This window comes from Pongo abelii, chromosome 15 (genome assembly GCF_028885655.2).
Source record: "Pongo abelii isolate AG06213 chromosome 15, NHGRI_mPonAbe1-v2.0_pri, whole genome shotgun sequence".
Lineage (NCBI taxonomy): Eukaryota > Metazoa > Chordata > Mammalia > Primates > Hominidae > Pongo > Pongo abelii.
The window spans coordinates 70913093-70933295 of NC_072000.2; the positions used below are offsets into that span (position 1 = coordinate 70913093).

The 20203-nt window shown below is 34.6% G+C and overlaps 1 protein-coding gene across 17 annotated transcripts in view; it reads left to right on the forward strand.

The window, feature by feature from the left end:
- The window catches only part of GPHN (gephyrin), a 688936-nt gene that overhangs the window by 221980 nt on the left and 446753 nt on the right, over nt 1-20203 (forward strand).

Consider the following 20203-nt stretch of genomic DNA (forward strand, 5'->3'; position numbering starts at 1 on the left):
ACTCAATGCCAGCCCATTCACCAAAGCTGCCCAAGGCTGTGGGAGCCCACCCCTTGCATCAGCGTGCCCTGGATGTGAGACTTGGAGTCAGAGGAGATAAGCTTTCAAATTGAATGACTGCCCCAATGGATTTAGAACTTGCATGGGGCCTGTAGCCCCTTTGTTTTGGCCAGTTTCTCCCATTTAGAATCGGTGTACTTACCCAATGCCTGTGCCACCATTGTAGCTTAGAAGTAACTAGCTTGGGTCCTTTTTGAGATGGAGTGTTGCTCTTTCACCCAGGCTGGAGTGCAATGGCACAATCTCGACTCACTGCAACCTCCACCTCCCTGGTTCAAGCGATTCTTCTGCCTCAGCCTCCCAAGTAGCTGGTACTACAGGCGTGCACTACCACACCTGGCTAATTTTTGTATTTTTAGTAGAGATGGGGATTTGCCACATTGGCCAGGCTGCTCTTGAACTCCTGACCTCGTGATCTACCCCCCTCAGCCTCCCAAATTGCTGGGATTACAGGAATGAGCCACCGCATCCAGCCTTGTTTTTTATTTTACCTGCTTATAGGCAGAAGGGACTTGGCTGTCTCAGATGACACTTTGGACCGTAGACTTTTAAATTAATGCTGAAATGAGTTAAGACTTTGGGGGACTGTTGGGAAGGCATGATTGGTTTTGAAATGTGAAAAGAGATGAGATTTGGGTGAGGCCAGGGGTGGAATGATACAGTTCGGCTCTGGGTCCCCACCCAACTCACATCTTGAACTGTGATCCCCATGAGTCAAGAGAGGGAGCTGTAATCTCCATGTGTCTAGGGAAGGAGAGATGATTGGATCGGGGGGCAGTTTTCCTCATGCTATTCTGTGATAATCAGTGAGTTCTCATGAGATCTGATGGTTTAAGGCAGTTTTCCCTGCTTGTGCTAGGTCTGTCTTGCTTGTCACCACATAAGACATGGCTGCCTCCCCCTACACCATGATTGTAAGTTTCCTGAGGCTTCCCCAGCTATGCGGAAATGTGAGTTAATTAAACCTCTTTTTTTTTTTTTTTTGTAAATTACCCTGTCTCAAGTATATCTTTATAACAGTCTGAAAACGGACTAATACAGACACCTGGCATTTCTTATTAGAATTCATAATATTTATTCCTTCCCTGAGCTTAAGAGCCATTTTCAGGTAAGATGAGAACTAATGTCTATTTATATAAATCCAATAAAATATATGAATTTTGATTACAAATGCTAATTTTCACTCAGTTTTAAGCTTCTATTTCTTACGCTAGTTTCTCTTCATTATGTTGCTATAGATCTACTGATTATCCACTTTGTCTGTCTAAATATTCCTTTATTTACTGACATATTAAAATTTTTGAACAATTAACTTTATTTATCAAAGACTAACATAATTCCTGATCTCTTGGGGAAGGCACGTATCTATCAAATAAGTGGGGAAGGCACATATCTATCAAATAAGCACTCTAATTTGTATATAATTAAGGCTGAAGTAACTATACCAGAATTAAGGATAAAGTTTTGTAAAGACTGAAATAATCTATTAAGTCTCATGCATAGAAGAGACATAGTTCAGGAGGTATTTTGGATGAAAATTGCCAAAGATATTGTAGCTGAAACCCAAACCTGAGAAATATTCTTGGTTTTTTAGTATTTTTCCTTCATCACCACCGCCATTGCCACCATCCCTCTTCAGTCTAGTCCATTACCAAATCCCATTAGCTCCTCCTCCAAAATAACATCAAATCCAACTATATTATCTATTCTACCATCACCCTGGTTTAAGCCAACATCATCTCTAACTTGAACTTGCAGTATTTCTAGATACCTGTTTCCATTCCTGTCATCTTTTAATCCATTCTCTATATAGCAGCCAGAGAAACCTTTTATTAACCGTAAATCAGACCATGACATTTTTCTTCTTAAAATCTTGGTGGCTCTCTATAACATTCAGAATGAAATCCAGTTTATTCAGGATGAACTACTAGACCCTGGTTCCTGACCTTCTCTCCAATCTCATCTCATCACCATTTTATTATTTATTTATTTATTTATTTATTTATTTATTTTTCTCCTCACTCTCTTCCTACAAGCTATGCTGGCTGCCTTTTCATTGCAAGAATAAACCAAGCTCCATACTATTTTGGTGCCTTTCAGTTATTGCTGTCCTGTACCTAGAATGTTTTTCTTTAGTTTTTTACTTATTTGGCTCATCGATGTTAAAATCAGATCACCTCTTCAGATAGGCCTTCTCCAATAACCTTGTCTAAAGTGGCCTCTCTCTATCACTACCTGGTTGACCTCAAGTTATTGTATTAACTTATTTTCTCCCTTATTTAATTTTATCTCCTTAAGTTCTGTGAAAGCTATGAATTCATTCCATTTATCTTTGTTGTAGCTATCTTTGTTGGCACTTAGGTGCTCAGTAAAAATACTTTTTATGTGGATATTTCCCCAGTCTTCTTAGTAAAGTCTGAACTATAATGAAGGATCATAATCATAGCAAACATTTATGTAGTCTCCATATAAATTAATAATTGACAGTTGATGATTTCTGAAAACCATAATCCATATTGACTCAGTAAGTGAATATTTTATATTATAGCTGAAAATAGCTTACTTTTAAAGGTATGAAGTAAAGGATAAGGACTCATACACACTTATAAAGTCTAAAGTTGTTAATTCAGTTCAACAGATAATTTATATTTAATATTGAAATTCACTATTTACTATGTTCAGTATTGTGTTAGGCAAGCTGTCTAGCTTAAAGGACACTAATGTTCAACATGAATTCTAAATGCAGTAAGTAATTGGAGATCTGGTATAGAAATTGAGTGAAATGCATTATTAAAATCCATGAAAACCAACAAGTCTTAGTAGTTATTCTCTACAAAAGCCATAATCAAGACCCACACCTCCCAAACTGTGCAACAGGGTGCCCCAGACTGCCATAGAAAACTCTTAGGGATACCATAGGCTTTTTTTTAAATTTTGAGGGAAACGAGCAACATCTGTCAGATACTATGTAAAGTACTATCTCAAGGTAGTTCACAGTTTCAATGTTAGATTATACCTTTGATGATGTCACATCTTTATGAAGCTGGGTTTTGCACAGTTAACTGTGAGAAAAAGCAAGTACTACAGGAAAATTACTGTGGAAGAGGAAAGGAGGGCAACAGTATCCAATATGATTCAAAGGTTTAGGATATGTACAGGGCCCAATAGTTGCACCCATCCCATTAGTAAGTAATTGTAGTTACTATTAACAATTATTTAAATTTAAAATATTTTTAATTTCAATTTGTATCTATTATTTAACAGCTACTAATTTGTTAGGATATAAAACTTAAGTTGTTTGGACCTTACTACTTAATAAACAGAACTATTAGATACTTCTTTTATTGGGTGCCATGAAAAAATTATTGAGACACCCAGAGCACCTTGAACTGAGAAAGTTTGAGAACTTCTGATATAGCCAAATTTTATTTTATTTTATTTTTATGATTCAAATATGATTTTATTGTTATAGCATTTTTCTGGAGATCTGGTCTTCAACAGACTTTCTAGAAGAAATTTATGTTTATGATAAGTGGGAGACAGTGTACTATAGAAGCATAGAGAAAGAGAAATAATATTTACTGGGTACCTACTATGTTATAGACATTATTTATATGTCTTGTTTAATACTTACAGCAATCTTAAGATATATAATGATAATCTTCCCATTTTATAGACAGGGAACCAAAGGTCAAAAAAATTAGATATTTTGCTAGGTTACACAGCTAACAGGATGGTGCCTGAAGAAGCTAAAGGCTTTTTATGGCAATGCCTAATGTATTATTTTCAATTTAAGAAAGTTAGTTGGATGGAGTGACAAAGGAACAAAGATCTACTATATTGTGGATTTTATTACTGTAAATAAACACTGAAGGTTACTTTTTAAAAAAATTCTTAGTCCCTATTATTCACACAAGTTTTTCATGTCATTTGCTGGCTCATTAAATTTGAGTATATTTGGTAGTCTTATTTCCATAATAGAGAATCAGTGAAGATTGTTTTAGTGTTTCACATAGTTGAAATTGTATTTTGGTCACCTACGACTTGATAATCTATAGAAGTTAAGTACTACCGAGTTAGATTTTCATTGTGAATTTTTTATTTTGACTGTTTTCTTTCTTTTTTTTTTTTTTTTTTTTTGAGATGGAGTTTTGCTCCTGTTGCCCGGGCTGGAGTGCAGTGGTGCAATCTTGGCTCACTGCAGCTTCTGCCTCCTGGGTTCAAGTGATTCTCCTGCCTCAGCCTCCTGAGTAGCTGGGATTACAGGTGAGCGCCACCACACCCAGCTAATTTTTTGTATTTTTAGTACAGGCAGGGTTTCATCATGTTGTCCAGGCTGGTCTTGAACTCCTGACCTCAGGTTATCCACTCGCCTCGGCCTCCTAAAGTGCAGGGATTACATACGTGAGCCACTGCACCTGGCCTATTTTGACTGTGTTCTTGCCTGTGTGCTTTCTAATTATAAAGAAATTTCTGGAACCCATACAAAGATATTTTCTATTTGCACTTCATTTTCTGTTAGCCTCTTCTGAAACTTCTACAGTGTTTTGAATTAGCTCAACCATTCTCCACATCTCTTAACCTCTGTTTCTTATTTTCTTTCTTTTTATCTCTCTATCTCTCTTTGCTGAATTCTATATCACTTCTTGAGACCTGTCTTCCAGTTTATGAATTTTCCTTTCATCTGTATCTGATCTCCTACAGTCTTCTGAGTTTGTTTCCCCAGTCCTAAAATTATTATATGTTTCATTCATGGGAACCCTAGTTGGTTATTTTCAAGTCTGCCTAGTAAGTTTTCTTACATTTTGTACTTTTCTAGGCATATTAAACATATTAATGTTTTCTAATAATTCTAATACTTACAGTATTTTTAGGTCTGGTTCTGTAGTTCATCGTTTCTACATATACTTTTTGCGGTAGTATCCCCTTTCCCTTCCTCTTCCTCTTCCCGTTCTCCCTTCCTCTTTCTTTTTCCCCTTCCCCTTCCCCTCTTCTGGGCTTTTGAATGAATGGAGTTCATTCCTTCACAGAGAAATTTGATTCTCCCATGCACATGGGATACTGTCAATGTGAAACCACTTTCAGTTTTGGGGTGGTGTGGATTCAGGCCATAACCCTGCACAAGTGTGAGTGTGTGGTTATTAATTCTCAGGGAAGCCCCTTTTTCTTTTTTTTTTTTTTTCTTTTCATATTCTACCCAATCCAAGGTAGACAGGCATGTATGTCTTTCAACTCCCTTTTTGGAGTTTTGATTGTTTTTCTTAGTTTATCCTTTTGGGTGTTATTGACTGCATCTGAATTTTATATGATATGACTTCACATCCATATTGAACTCTGAAAGCCTGGCATTTAAGCACTGGGCTCTTTAATACCAAGGCTGTAGGCCACACATCAGCAGATACCACCAGAGTCCAGCAAATACTGGCCCCAGAACTCTTTCCTTTTCTGGATTTATTATTCTTTTTTGCTTACAGCCTTTATAAATTCTTTTAGTTTCCAACCAGCCAAACATGTGCTTAAATAAGTCTTTAAAAATGTGTATTATATTCACACTTTTTAGATGTGGTATGCTAGAAGTGACCTTAACTGAATATGTTGGTCTGCTATAGTACAAAAAAAAGCAATTCATTAAATATTTTGAATGACAGCACAGGATTCTGTGCTGACTCAAGTTAGAGCAAGTTACACACTTTAGAACTCTTCTCTGAATTTGCTGTCACTTTACCCAAAAGTAGAATTAGAACTCTTTGGCTGCCCTCACCATAGCCAAGTGACTCCTGATCCTCCAGGGAACATGTAAAATGGTAAAATTTGCCTGAAAAATAGAGCTGACTTTCATAAGACTACAGCAAATTTTGAAAGGTACATTGGAGCAGTAGTAGTGATAGGAAACCAGTTGTTAGGCTTTCTATGTTTATTCTTGAACGTTACCCCAAAAGAGTATCCTAAAATTCAAGTTAGAAATTAAAACACTGTTAATTTAAAAATGTCTTTTCTGTTTCAGTTTAAAATGTTAAATCAAAACAGACTTTCTTCCTACCCTAAAATAGTTACATAAGAACAGTCTGTTGTCACAGAAGTCATTCTATTATAAAGTTACTATAAAGTTGCTTTATTATAAAGGGTATAGTCTCTATTTAAAATGTTAAGCTACAAATATTTATCCTTTTGAGCCATCTGTACTGCTAAATACCCATAAGTATTTTAGACTAAGATCTGAAAAATGGAAATACTTTAAAACCTTTGCATTGTTGATTCTTGATTCTTTTTATAGCATGTGTCTTGCTTTGAGCAGAAATAGATTGATGCAGACAGCTTACTTGTAAAACATTATGTTACTGTCATTTAAAAAAATAGTTTTAAACCCTCTGATGCAAAGGGGCATCTTTAGATGAAGTAGTTTCATTAAAATATCCAATTCAGAATCTAAGTAAATAAACCTAAATATATAAAAATTCTTTACTTAATATATTTATTCCCATAATAAATACATTAATTTCATAAATTTAGAGTTCTGTTAGGTGAATTTATTTTATTATTTTAAATCATTACCTTAGCTAACCCAGAAAGTTTCTATTGAGAATGTTTGCTCCCCACTTTCTCCTCATGAAGTCATTTTAATACTGTATAATACCAGGAAATTGATTAATGTCATTAATCAACTATTACTATGGATATATATTTTATTGAATGCCTATTTCATATTTCCTTTTTGGGTGGCATTCTATTGAAACATGTGAGAAAATATTAGTAACTTGTCTACTCCGCTTACCCCCATCTTATATAAACCCCCATTTCCAGAGGACTGGAAACTGGAAAGAAGAATACCTCAGGGCTGAACATGACAGGGGCTTAAGAAAAGTATCTGAGAAATTATAACCAAAAACTGAGCCTAGAATGAATTTGCAATTCAAATTCACATTGTCTGCACTGTATAAAAAAAAATTTACATTTTTTCTTACAGCTTCTTTTTTTTTTTGAGATGGAGTCTCGCTCTGTCACCCAGGCTGGAGTGCAGTGGCACAATCTCGGCATACTGCAAGCTCTGCCTCCCGGGTTCACGCCATTCTCCTGCCTCAGCCTCCCGAGTAGCTAGGACAACAGGCACCCGCCACCATGCCCGGCTAATTTTTTGTATTTTTAGTAAAGATGGGGTTTCACCGTGTTAGCCAGAATGGTCTCGATCTCCTGACCTCGTGATCTGCCCGCCTCGGCCTCCCAAAATGCTGGGATTACAGGCGTGAGCCACTGCCCCCGGCCCCTGCTTTTTTTTTTTTTTTTTTTTTAAACAAAACCATCAATGGAAGGAAAAACACTTTAAGAGTACAAATTTAGTTTAAAGTAGTCTATGATGGATAGTGCATTCGGACAACTGACCAAAACAAATGCAAATTCTCTGGTGAATTCACTTTGTCCTAAAATTCAAAGAAATACCATGCATTATTTACCACTGAACATGAAAAGCTACAAGGAAATGAGGTACTATGAATAAGAATCATCAGAAACACTAGGCAGCAGAATCAACCCTACATAGACATTAAATATTGATTGGAATGATTGGATATAGAGTAAAAACAACTATGCTTACTTAATATGTTAAACAAAAGAAAACTAAAAAGCAAAAGCCTGAAAAAAATCAGTAGGGAACAGCAAACTGTAAAAATGTCCTAGCAAATTTGGAAAATAATCAATTAGAAATTCTAGAATTGGAAACAAATAATCTAAATTTAAAATCACATGTAGTATAACAGCAGAACAGATACAATTGAAGAAAGAAATAGCAAAGTGAATAATAGGCTAAAAGAAATTATTGAGAATTTGTCACAAAGAGCAAAAATTCAAAAACAAGAAAGAGGTTCGAAACTACACTGTTTCATGCACACTCGTGTATTTACGATATATCTCACAAAAATGTCTAAAATATAATCAAATATATGGTCAAATATGCTCATTCGTCTTTAGAGCTTTCTATAAGAAGAAAACAAAAGGAAAAACATTATGTGCAATAGTAGGGGAAGGATCAGAGAGTTAATAGTTCATCCATTACAAATTATGTTACTATAAATACTTAATGTCATGAGGGAAATATTTATCTTAAGAGTATTACATTTATACATTGATCTCAAATTCAAAGAATAGTAAGATATTTTATTTATTTAACGATACATATAAAAAGAAAGAATATCTTATTTAATAGTAGAGTTTACTTCTGAATACTAGGGATATAGGTACTTTAAAATTTTCTTTGTAGGCTCTTTGTATTTCCCAGTTGTTTTAAACTGAACATTTAGTACTTAAAAAAAAAAAAAGCTAGAAAGCTGCTAATAAGTATTAAAAAGTGGTACTTAGTGATATATTCGAGAACTTTTCTGTGCTATATCTGTGCTTTTCCTGTGGTAAGTGCTTATCATATTTTTAAAATGACTGATATTTGGCTCTTATAGATTCTTAATGTATATTTAAATGAAGTGGATGAATAATAAAAGTTAGTGGAAAATTTATAAAGAGTAAGGCCTTGAATATTTGCAACACACTGAACTGTTGATTACTGGGGATTTAAGCTGAGAGTCTTCATTTAGGTGCAATTTAGTAAGTGTCTTAGTTCCTTTTGTGCTGTTATAACAGAATACCAGAGATTAGGTAATTTATAAAGAAAAAATTTATTTCTTACAGTTCTGGAAAGCCGGGAAGTCCCGTATCAAGGTGCCAGCATCTGGTGAGGGCCTTCTTGTGGCATCTCATGGCAGAAGGAAGAAGGGCAAGAGAGCATGTGTGTGAGAGAGGAAGAAATTAAACTTGCAGCTTCAAGCCCTTTTATAATTGACATTAATCCATTCATGAGGGTGGAGTCCTCATGTCCTAAACACATCCCATCAGGTCCCAGCTCCCAACATTAGGGATTCAGTTTCCAACACATGCTTTTTGGGGAACACATTCAAACTATAGCAGTAAGCAACTTTGAAGACGTTCTTTATTTGCTTATTCAATATGTGTAAGATCTAGCAATATTTATGAGATAAATATAATATGCAAATAATTTTGTTTTAATATATTCATATGATAAATATTTATTGAATGTCTTTTGTGTGCTACACGTTGCACTAGATTTTGGAGATGACTTGTGAAACCATATACAGTCTTTAATGGAATTTAGAGCATAGTAGAGGATATATATGTATGTATGTTACTTGCATATATGATTTATTCAGGAGTATAAGGCAATTCAGCATTAGGAAGTCCATTAATATAAAAGGTTGGGGGAAATGTGGAGAGTAATACCAGAGACAAACAACTATAAAAGACATGTAAGTTGTTGTCTTTGGGCAGAATCACTATGAAATGATGGTTGGATAGGTGGCAGCTGTTGTTATGTCATATATATTTTATCACTGTCTTATGTTTTCAAGTTTGTACATATGTTACTTTACTAAAAATAAAAGTTAATTTTCTAGCTGACATCAAATTATTTCTTCCTCTCAAGTCCTTTGTAGCTCCTGTCACCAGCAGAATATCCCATAGCCTCCTTCTAATATCTCCTCACCCTGGCAGCCTCTGATACAGGGATAAAGTCCTTTGAGTTGGCTTTGGCTCAGTTACCTTCAGTATTGTCCAATTGATTCATGATAAAACCTCGTAAGTCTTTATCATGCTAAATGACCAAAGTGTAAACTTCCACCTTTACTGTCCTTTCTCCTTGCCCTGCTATCTTCATTGGTTCCAGTGAGTCTTTCTTTTTTAGTCCTATAGAGCAAAAACAAGCTTTTCCACAATTCCAAGGGATACATGTCAAACTCTCAGAATGCTTTATTGAACGCTCTTCCTTGACACCATCCCCCTAAAAATGTCAAAACACTCTAACAACACTTTTCCAAAAGGAACTCTTTTGCCTTGTTAGATTTCAACATTCTTATATCCCCCAGGGTGGTGTCACAAGTGTCAAAAACAGTTTTGAGTCTCATTGTTTACAGTTCCTTCATAGGCAATGTAATAGATACCTCACTTTGGCCTTAACATTCTGATACATGTTAATTGTTACACTATTTTATCCATTATAAAGCATACCACAAAATTAGAAACTAAAGAGAATTAGATTTTTTAATGTATATATATGATATCTTCTTTTAATGGATAATTATGCACATTCCTAGTATGTGTGCAGTTTGATTTGGAGACCATTATATTGAGGATTCCATCCTGTTTGGGCAGGATTGGATATGCCCCTGAGCCTATATAGCTCTTGTTATAGAAATTTATTGTTTTGATTTTTTCACTGTTCAATATCCCACCCCCATAGTAGAATTGATTTTTAGAAGAAACGGTGACAGTTTTTAGCAGCCATGATGGTGGCCTAAGGTTGAAGAAATATGTGATGTATTGTTAGAGTCCAAGCCATGCTGTTCTATTAAAATACTATTTTTCTTCCTGCTCCTTTTGAAGTTGATTTTATTTCTGCTTATTTTCTAAGCCTGAATTTCTGGCCTTCATTTGTTTTTGTTCTTTTTGTTTTTGTTTTTGTTTTTGTTTTTTGAGACGGAGTCTCGCTCTGTTGCCCAGGCTGGAGTGCAGTGGCGCGATCTCCGCTCACTGCAAGCTCCGCCTTCTGGGTTCGCGCCATTCTCCTGCCTCAGCCTCCCGAGTAGCTGGGACCACAGGGGCACACCGCCACGCTTGGCTAATTTTTTTTTTTGTATTTTTAGTAGAGACGGGGTTTCACCATGTTAGCCAGGATGCATTTTTTTTTTTTAATACTTCAGTTTCTTTTTCTTGTTTAAGAAAGTTGGAGTTAGGACTTTTGTTCATTCACAACAAATTGACACCACTGCCTTAATATCATAAAGACTCTGTATTGTTTCAGTTTGCTCATTGGGAAAATACTCCAGGGTGAGGCCTCCCTTACATCTGAGGGACCTGAATAAGTTTCCATGTGTAGAGAGTTCTTTTTTTTTTAATTGTTCCAGTTTATACTTCTGGTAGACTTTTAGTCTTCCCCCCCACTTTAAAGTCCCAGTATGCCCCACTATAAATTGAAACATTATGTTCTAGTCTTTATCTACAAACTTAGAGAAAATTAATTACTTTTCAAGGTAACATATTCAATTTTCTTTTCTTTTTTTCTTAGATCACTCCAGTATATCCAGCAAACTCTTAAACTGAGCCCAAACTGGTCTTGTTGCCTGTTGTAATTTCCTTCACTAGAGCATCCAGAAAAGCTTACTTGCCTTTCCATATAAAATCTCTTACTTTGGGAGGCCGAGGTGGGCAGATCACGAGGTCAGGAGATCGAGACCATCCTGGCTAACACGGTGAAACCCCTTCTCTACTAAAAAAATACAAAAAAAATTAGCCAGGCGTGGTGGCGGGTGCCTGTAGTCCCAGCTACTTGGGAGGCTGAGGTGGGAGAATGGCATGAAAACGGGAGGTGGAGCTTGCAGTGAGCAGAGATCGCGCCACTGCACTCCAGCCTGGGCGACAGAGCGAGACTCCGTCTCAAAAAAAAAAAAAAAAAAAAACTCTTTAATTACTTTAAAACAGCTAACAAAGTCTTAATTCCTTTATCTTCTTGTATTTTTCTTATATTACCTTGGCAAAATGAAAAATTTGGGGATTTAGTGTTTGCCAAGTCACCATATGGATAAATCACCACTAGTAAAGAATAAACTGTATCCATATTATGTTACTTTAAATGAAACGATTACATTTCATCATTACCCTCAGAATTAAACCTGTTATTTACACTACTACTTCTCATCCTTTCTTCTAATAGGCTCCAGGCTTTCTCCTTTTTCATCTTTCATCTATCCCAATAAAAACATAACTTCCAATTTTAATTAGAATAGCTATATATAATAGGTTGACCAACTGTGTATATTCTGTAGCCTTCTGCCTATAACCTGATTATAAAATTGCTTTCACTAAAGTAAGTTACTGCCTACTCTGAGTTACTCTATTACACAAAATTTAATTTTATTACTCTACTTTCTTTTCCATATTATTTTCCTCCTAGCCTCTTCTAATTCATTGTCTCCTTGATCTCCCTTATTAAGCCTTTTCTTAGGGAAAGAAGATCTGATCAGCCAATTCACTCCAAGATTTAAGTGACTAGTGGTTGGAAATATGTTCCCCTTCAGTATTACCTGTAATTTAAACAAGGAATTAAGGTGTGTTGGCTTTGGTGAGGTATAATGTGTGTTCGTATATGAGAATGAGTTCTTTATAGCACGCATTCAGTCACACAAGGCTACCTACTTGTAAGTCTAATGTTTAGAGTAAACAGTGAATTATCTAATACATTTTGCATTTTTTACACCTTGAAAGAATGTTCATAAATTTCCTTATACAAGAAGTCTGATCTGATGTTAGACAAATAGTGAATACTCAGTTTTATTGATTAATTGACTGCATTTTCAGAATACTAAAAGATTAGGAATTGTGGTTGACTGAGCATTTTGTTAAGATGTTATTAGAGACAAATACAAAAAAATTCTGGCTCTCTGGATTGGTCTCTGTGTAGATTGATTCCATCTATAAAAGGTGCCTCATCTTTGGCAGTAGCTATTTTAGTCACTGTTACTTGTTAGAGATTCAATATAGCAATGAAATTTTTTTTTAATTTACTTATAAGGATTTATGATACCAAGTTGTATTTGACATTTGGATTAAATCCTGAGGGGTAAGGAAGATTCATCCCCGTGGTAGAAGTTTATAAAGCCTTAAGTCAAATGAATTCTACTTACACTTTAGTTAGAAGGCCAATTAAGACAAACGTGCCTTAAAAGATCAAGTTTTTCAGTGTAAAAATTCTACATCTCAATATAGGTTATGGATACTACATTAAGTTCATTTGGTTATGAATTCATTATTTTCACCTTTTGCTGCTGCTGTTGTTATACTTCAACTCTTATTTTTACAACTTTTTATTTTGAAAACTTTCAAACTTTAAAAAAATGTTGGGACAACAGTATAATGAACAGCTGCACTCTACACACCTAGATTCTCATGACTGAGAATACATGCTGTATCTATTTATATCTCTGTCTTGCCTTGTCTCTCTTTCTGTATAACTTAAAAACTGTTTCAGACATAATGACACTTTACCCCTGAATACTTCAGCATGTTTCCCTAAAATTAAGGACATTGTTCACCATACTCTTTACCATATGCTGGAAATGTTAACATTGAGACAATAATATCATAAAATATAACATACAAATCTATTTTTAGATTTCTCCAATTATCGCAAAATATTATTTATAAATTTTTTGATTCAGTATTCTGTGAGGGATTATACATGGTAATTTGATAGTGATATGTCTTCACATTTTGTTATATATTGTCAGAAATTTGATATAGAATAATTCATATGTTACAACTGTGGAAAGTGTTACCAATTATGAAAAATATGTAACTTTAGATAATTTAGAAATAGTCCACTAACACTTTTATTGTATAGTCCACTAAGACTTTTATTATATAAGACTTTTATTATATATTAATTAAAGTAACTTGAATTTCTTGACAGTTTACTTATGTATAATGAGTGTTCATGATGCCCTAATTGAATTTTTATCTTTTTAAAATTTAATTTTTAAAAATAATAATAATACAGTAAAAAAAAAACCCTTTGTGATCTTTCTTGATAGTCACATCCTCACATCATCATTCTACCCTTCCTACATCACTATAGTTTGTGTTTTTAAGAATGTCAAATAAATAGAATCAGAAAGTATGACCAGCTTCTCTCAGAATAGAGTCTCTGAGATATATCCAAGTTGTGTATGTCAATAATTTATTCATTTTTACGGTAAATAGTATTCCATTGTACATATATACCATAGTTTGTTTATCTACTAACCCATTGAAAGACATTTGGGTTGCTTCCAGCTTTTGGCTGTCACAAATAAATCTACTGTTAATATTTGTATATAAGTTTTGGTATGAACATAAGTTTTCATTTCTCTATAAATACCCAGATGTACAATTGTTGTCACATATGATAAATGTATACTTAACATTATAAAAACCCGCCAAACTGTTTTCCAACATCTGCATCATTTCAGGATTAGGCTCAATCGTCTTATCCCATGTGAATTTGTATCCTGTATTACTTTATAAGACTCTGAGTCTTATTTAGATCCTGTGGAAAATATTGATATTTTTGTTTTGGCCTGTGGATTGTGTGGTTCTAACCTTGGCTCTATTTTACAAGACTTTGGTGTGCTATTTGGATCTGTTATGAATGTGTACCCTGTAGTGGTCACTCTGGGACCAGCCTGTAGATCTGTTCTTAGCTAAGGCCTTTAAATATTTGATATGCTAATTAGTATCAAATCCATAAATGGGCAGATCCAGGGTGAGTAAAAGTTCAAAACAACTTTATGGAGTTGCTTTCCTGATCTCCCTTCCCGAAGTACTTTCTACTTCCCTTGGGGCTGTTTTTTTTGTTGTTGTTGTTCTTCAAAAAAGAAATTGTTTCTTTCTGCAGTTTTACGACATCCTCACACCATTTAGCACTGGTGATAAGATGCCACCAAGGCTACATGGTGGGAAGACAGGGACGTAGGGAAAAAATCCTACAGGGTTTGGTCCTGCCCTTTTGGCATTGCTGCTTCTCTGAAAGGTAGGTTGACCTCCCTCAGAGTTTTGACTCCTGCAGTCTCTCATTTCTGTCTTATTTTAGCTGCCATGGGACTGTTCAGGGTTTGGGGCATAGAAAAATGAGGAAGAGGAGAGGGGGAAACAAAATAACCTGAAGATTTCTCCTACTCTTTCTCTGTCTGCACTGTAAGTGTTCAGAAAATTTCTCCTGGACCTCACTCACACCACATAGTGCTCAGTTCTGGGTTTCTGGCTTCAGAGGTAGTGGAGGAAAATAAATGTTAAAGTCAACATTGGTATTCTTCCCTCATCTGTCTACTAGTGTTTACTTTTCAGAGTTTTCAAATAAGTCTCTACCCAGGTTTTATAGTTGAATTAGCATGAGATAAAGAGATTCTGGTCTTATTTCATCTTACTGGAATCAGGACCCCTAATTGATTTTTAAATGGTATTGGTGATATAATTGTCAGGCCATTTATTTCAGTATTTCACTAAGTAACTTCTAAACTGTGAAAAAAGTGAATATAAAATAAACATCAGGTATTTTTGTTCTTCTTATTTGTATCTTTGACATGAGATAAAGTTTGTGGAAGATTTAACAAGAACATCATAAGAAGTTGACTGTAAATTAGATGTTAATTCATTAATTTATTCACTCCACAGAAATTTAACGAGTACTGACTCTTGGCCTGGGATTGCAGATATGATAATGAACAAGATAGGCAGAGCTCCTTCTCAGGATGGGGTAATAGATTTGAGACAGTCATTTATAGTACATTGTAAAAAAAAAACAACTGTGTCCCAGAGTTAATGTTAAAAATTGTTTTATTATATTTTCTTTAAGATAAAACTTTTAAGGGGTCAAGGCTCTGGTAACGTTGAATGTACGTTAATGCATGTATGTATGGACATAGCTGAGGATTTTGTTAAAATGTACTTTAAATGATTACATAAATTAAATAAGCAATTTGTTCAGCAGGTTAAAAGGAAGATATTTCATATTTGTAAATGAACCCATAAAATTTTTTCCTTTAAGATTTTAAATGCCAAATTATTTACTTAGGTAGTGAACTATAATGTTAACATTAAATAAAAAGAGATCCACATATCTACTCCTATTTCTATATTAATAAACTGTGATGATATATCAATCAGTAGGATCATGTGCCATTAGGACTTGAAATAATGGAATATGGTACGTCCTAAAGCTTATTTTGTCATTCATCTAGCCAATAATATTAATTACTTAATATCACTGTTCAAGCTATCATCTTTGAGAAATACTGATTTAACAATAGTTTACACTAAATACGTGAAAAATAATTTTAAAGTCAAGCAAACCATAGGTTAATTACCCCATTACTTGAGAATGCAAAAAAAAAAATACTTTTACTCTAGTACTTATTAATAAATTCATTTTTCAATTTAAATTGCAAAAGTTATCACAGGCTTTCTATGGTATATGGAATTGTAATAACATACTTTTAATTGATGTTTGTTGGAATTCACAGCATTTATGGACTTTTTAAATAGACTTTATTTTTTGGCAGTTTTAGGTTCATAGCAAAATTAAGCAGACAGCTCAGAGATTTTCCCATATACTCCCTGCACCCTTACATGCAATAGCCTACCCCATTATCAACATTCCTTCCAGAGTGGTATATTTGTTGCCATTGAAGCTACATTGACGTATCATTATTACCCGGTCCATACTTTATAGTAGGATTCACTGTTGGTGTTGTATACTCCATGGGTGTGGACAAATGTATTATGACACCATTATACAGGTTGAATATCCCTTATCCAAAATGTTTGAGACCAAATTGTTTCTGATTTTGGATTTTGGAATATGTGTATATATGTAGTGAGAGATATTAGAGATGGGACCCAAATCTAAACGTTAAATTTATTTATGTTTCATCTACACATGGCCTCAAGGTAATTTTATCCAATATTTTAAATAATTTTATGCATGAAGCAAAGTTTGCCTAAAATGAACTATAAGAAAGCAAAGATGTCAAGTGTGGAATTTTCCACTTGTAGTGTCATGTTGGTGCTTAAAGTTTTTCAGGTTTTGGAGCATTTCGGATTTCAGATTTTCAGCTTCAGAATACTCAAACTGTAGTATAATCTAGAGTAGTTCCACTGCCCTAAAAATCCTCTGTATTCTACCTATTCATCCCATTCTCCCCACAAGCCACCAGCAACCACGGATATTTTTAATGTCTCTATAGTTTTGCCTTTTCCAAAATGTCATATAGTTGGATTCTTATAGTGTGTGTCCTTTTCAGATAGGCTTCTTTTACTTAGTAATATGTGTTTAAGTTTCCTCCATGTCTTTTCATGGTTTGATAGCTTATTTCTTTTTACCATTGAGCAAAAAGAAATGAGTTGTTTATCATCCACTCACCTACTGAAGGACATCTTCGTTGTTTACAAGTTTTGGCCATTATGAGTAAAGTCTGTATAAATATCCACATACAGGCTTTTGTGTGGACATAGTTTTCAGTTCCTTTGAGTAAATACCATGGATTATGATTGCTGCATCATGTGGTACAGTATGTTTAGTTTTGTAAGAAACCACCAGACTGTCTTCCAAAGTAGCTATACCATTTTGCATTCTCACCAGCAATAAATGAGACTTCTTGTTGTTTCACATTCTTGCCAGCCTTTGGTATTATCAGTGTTCCGAATATTGAACATTCTAATAGGCTTATAGTCATATCTCCTTGTTTTATTAATTTGCATTTTACTGATGATATATGATGTGGAGTATCTTTTCACATTATTATTTGTCATCTGTGTATCTTCTTTGGTGATGTGTTTGTTAAGGTCCTTGGCTCGTTTTTCAATAGGGTTGTTCATTTTCTTATTGTTGAGTTTTAAAATCTCTTTGTATATTTTGTATAACAATTCTTTATCAGATTTGCCTTTTGAAAATATTTTCTTCCAGTCTGTGGCTTGTCTTTTCGTTCCCTTCACAGTGCCTTTTACAAAGCAGGGTTTTTTTTTTATTTTTAATTTTTGTGGGCATATAGTAGGTCTGTGTATTTGTAGGATTCATGAGATATTTTGATATAGGCATACAATGCGTAATTATCACATCAGGGTAAATGGAGTATCCATCACCTCATGCATTTATCCTTTCTTTGTGTTACAAACAATCCATTTATACTCTTTTAGTTATTTTTATGTGTACAATAAATTATTGTTGACTATAGTCACCCAGTTTTGCTGTCAACAGAGTTGTTAATTTTAATGAAATCCAACCTTTTGTTTCTTTCTTCCAAGGATGTTGCCTTTGCTGTCATATCTAGAGAGCTATTACCAGCCCAAGGTCATCTAAATATTCTTCTGTTATCTTCTAGGAGTTTTATATTTTTATGTTTTACATTTAGGTCTGATTCATTTTGAATGAATTTTTGTGAAGGCTGTCAAGTCTGTGTTTAGATTCATTTTTTTGCACATCATGTCTTTTAAGATTCTGAGTTCTTTCAGAAGACATTCCTTAGCTGGGATTCCAATTTTGGCTCTGCAAGGACATATCACTACTCTGATACTAAAATCAGACTTATAAGTGTAGTGCTCTGTTTTCCAAGTCTGGAAATAAGGAAAGGACCAGGACGCCAGTAGTAGCCATGGTCTTAAGGCTCCAAAAAGATGTAGAGAGGAAAATACATAAATACATTAACTTAGTGGAGGTGAGGGAGGAGGATGACCTTGGTGCCCTCTCCCTTTTTTAAGCACAGGTAAAGTTGATTCATAATAATGTCAACATGTACTTCTTTAATTTTTTGGTAGCAGGAAAAAGGTAAATTAAAGCTTACCAATGTTTTGTAAAATTCTAAATATCACTGGCCCTCTTGTATTTTATCAGTGCCGAAAATGTGATGCTTGAATCCAAAAACAAATGAAATCAAGGTTTGATTAAACCAGTTCTAAGACTTCGTTACTTTGCTACTTCTGACTTACTGCCCCATATTACTATTACTCCTAATTGTACTAGGTTGCTTTGGTTTGGATTCCAGCAAACGAGGTAAGTTGGTGCAAGTGACCTAAAAATAAAGTTTTTGTACTTCTGGGATATCATTTGGCTGGTTTTCTAATTTTGTTGGGCTTGGATCAGAATTAATTATGTGTTATTTTCATATCAATGTCAAGTCTGTATTTATAGCATTCTTTTTTTTTTAGAAGTCAGAATTTTTAAAAGCAGAAAAACAATAAATGATATTGAAAAAATTTTAGTACTTACATTTTCGTCATGATCTTCTAAAGCCTCCTAAAAGAAACATTGCTCTTGTGAATAGTGCTGCAGTGAACCTACACATTCACGTGTCTTTAAAATATAATGATTTATATTACTTTGGATATATACCCAATAATGGGCTTGCTGGGTTGAATGGTATTTCTGTCTCTATGTCTTTGTGGAATCACCACACTGTCTTTCACAATGGTTGAACCAATTATATTCCCACTAACAGTCTATAAGCATTCTGTTTTCTCTGCAACCTCACCAGCATCTGTTATTTTTGGACTTTTTAATAGCCATTCTGATGGCTGTGAGATGATATTTCACTGTGGTTTTTATTTGCATTTCTCTAATGATCAGTGATGTTGAGCTTTTGTTTATATGCTTGTTGGCCGCATGTATGTCTTCTTTTGAGAAGTGTCTGTTCATGTCCTTTGCCCACTTATTAATGGGGTTGTTTGGATTTTTCTTTTAAATTTGTTTAATTTCCTTGTAGATGCTGGATACTAGACTTTTGTCAGATGCATAGTTTGCAAAAATTTTCTCCCGTTCTGTAGGTTGTCTGTTTATTCTGTTGATAGTTTCTTTTGCTGTGCAGAAAATCTCCATTTGTAGAGCCCTGCAGGATAGATTTAGCATAATTCTTGAAGACCCTAGTATTTTCAGAATGGTCAATGAGCACTGGCTTCAACTTAAAGTCACTAGCTGCACTAGTCCCTACCAAGAGAGTCAACCTGTCCTGTGAAGCTTTGGAGCCAGGCATTGACTTTTCCTCTCTAGATATGAAAGTCCTAGATGGTATCTTCTTCCAGTATTTAAGGTTGTTTTATCTACATTGAAATTCTGCTATATAGAATAGCCACCTTCATCAATGATCTTAGCTAGATCTTCTGGATAACTTACTGCAGCTTCTACACTAGCACTTGCTGCTTTACCTCGTATGTTTTTGTTACAGATATAGCTTCTTAAACCTCATGAAGCAACTTCTACTAGCTTCCAACTTTTCTTCTGCAGTTTCCTCACCTCTCTCAGCCTTCATAGAATCGAAGAGAAAGGGACTTGTTCTGGATTAGGCTTTGGCTTAAGGAAATGTTGTGGCTTCTATCTAGACCACTCAGACTTTATCCATATTAGCAATAAGGCTTTCTCTCTCTTATCATTTGTGTATTCACTGGAGTAGCACTTTTAATTTTTTTCAAAAACTTTCCCTTTCTATGCACTACTTGGCTTTTTGCCATAAGAGCAGGTTATCTCAGCTTTTGACATGCTTTCTTCTCTAGCTTATTCATTTCTAGCTTT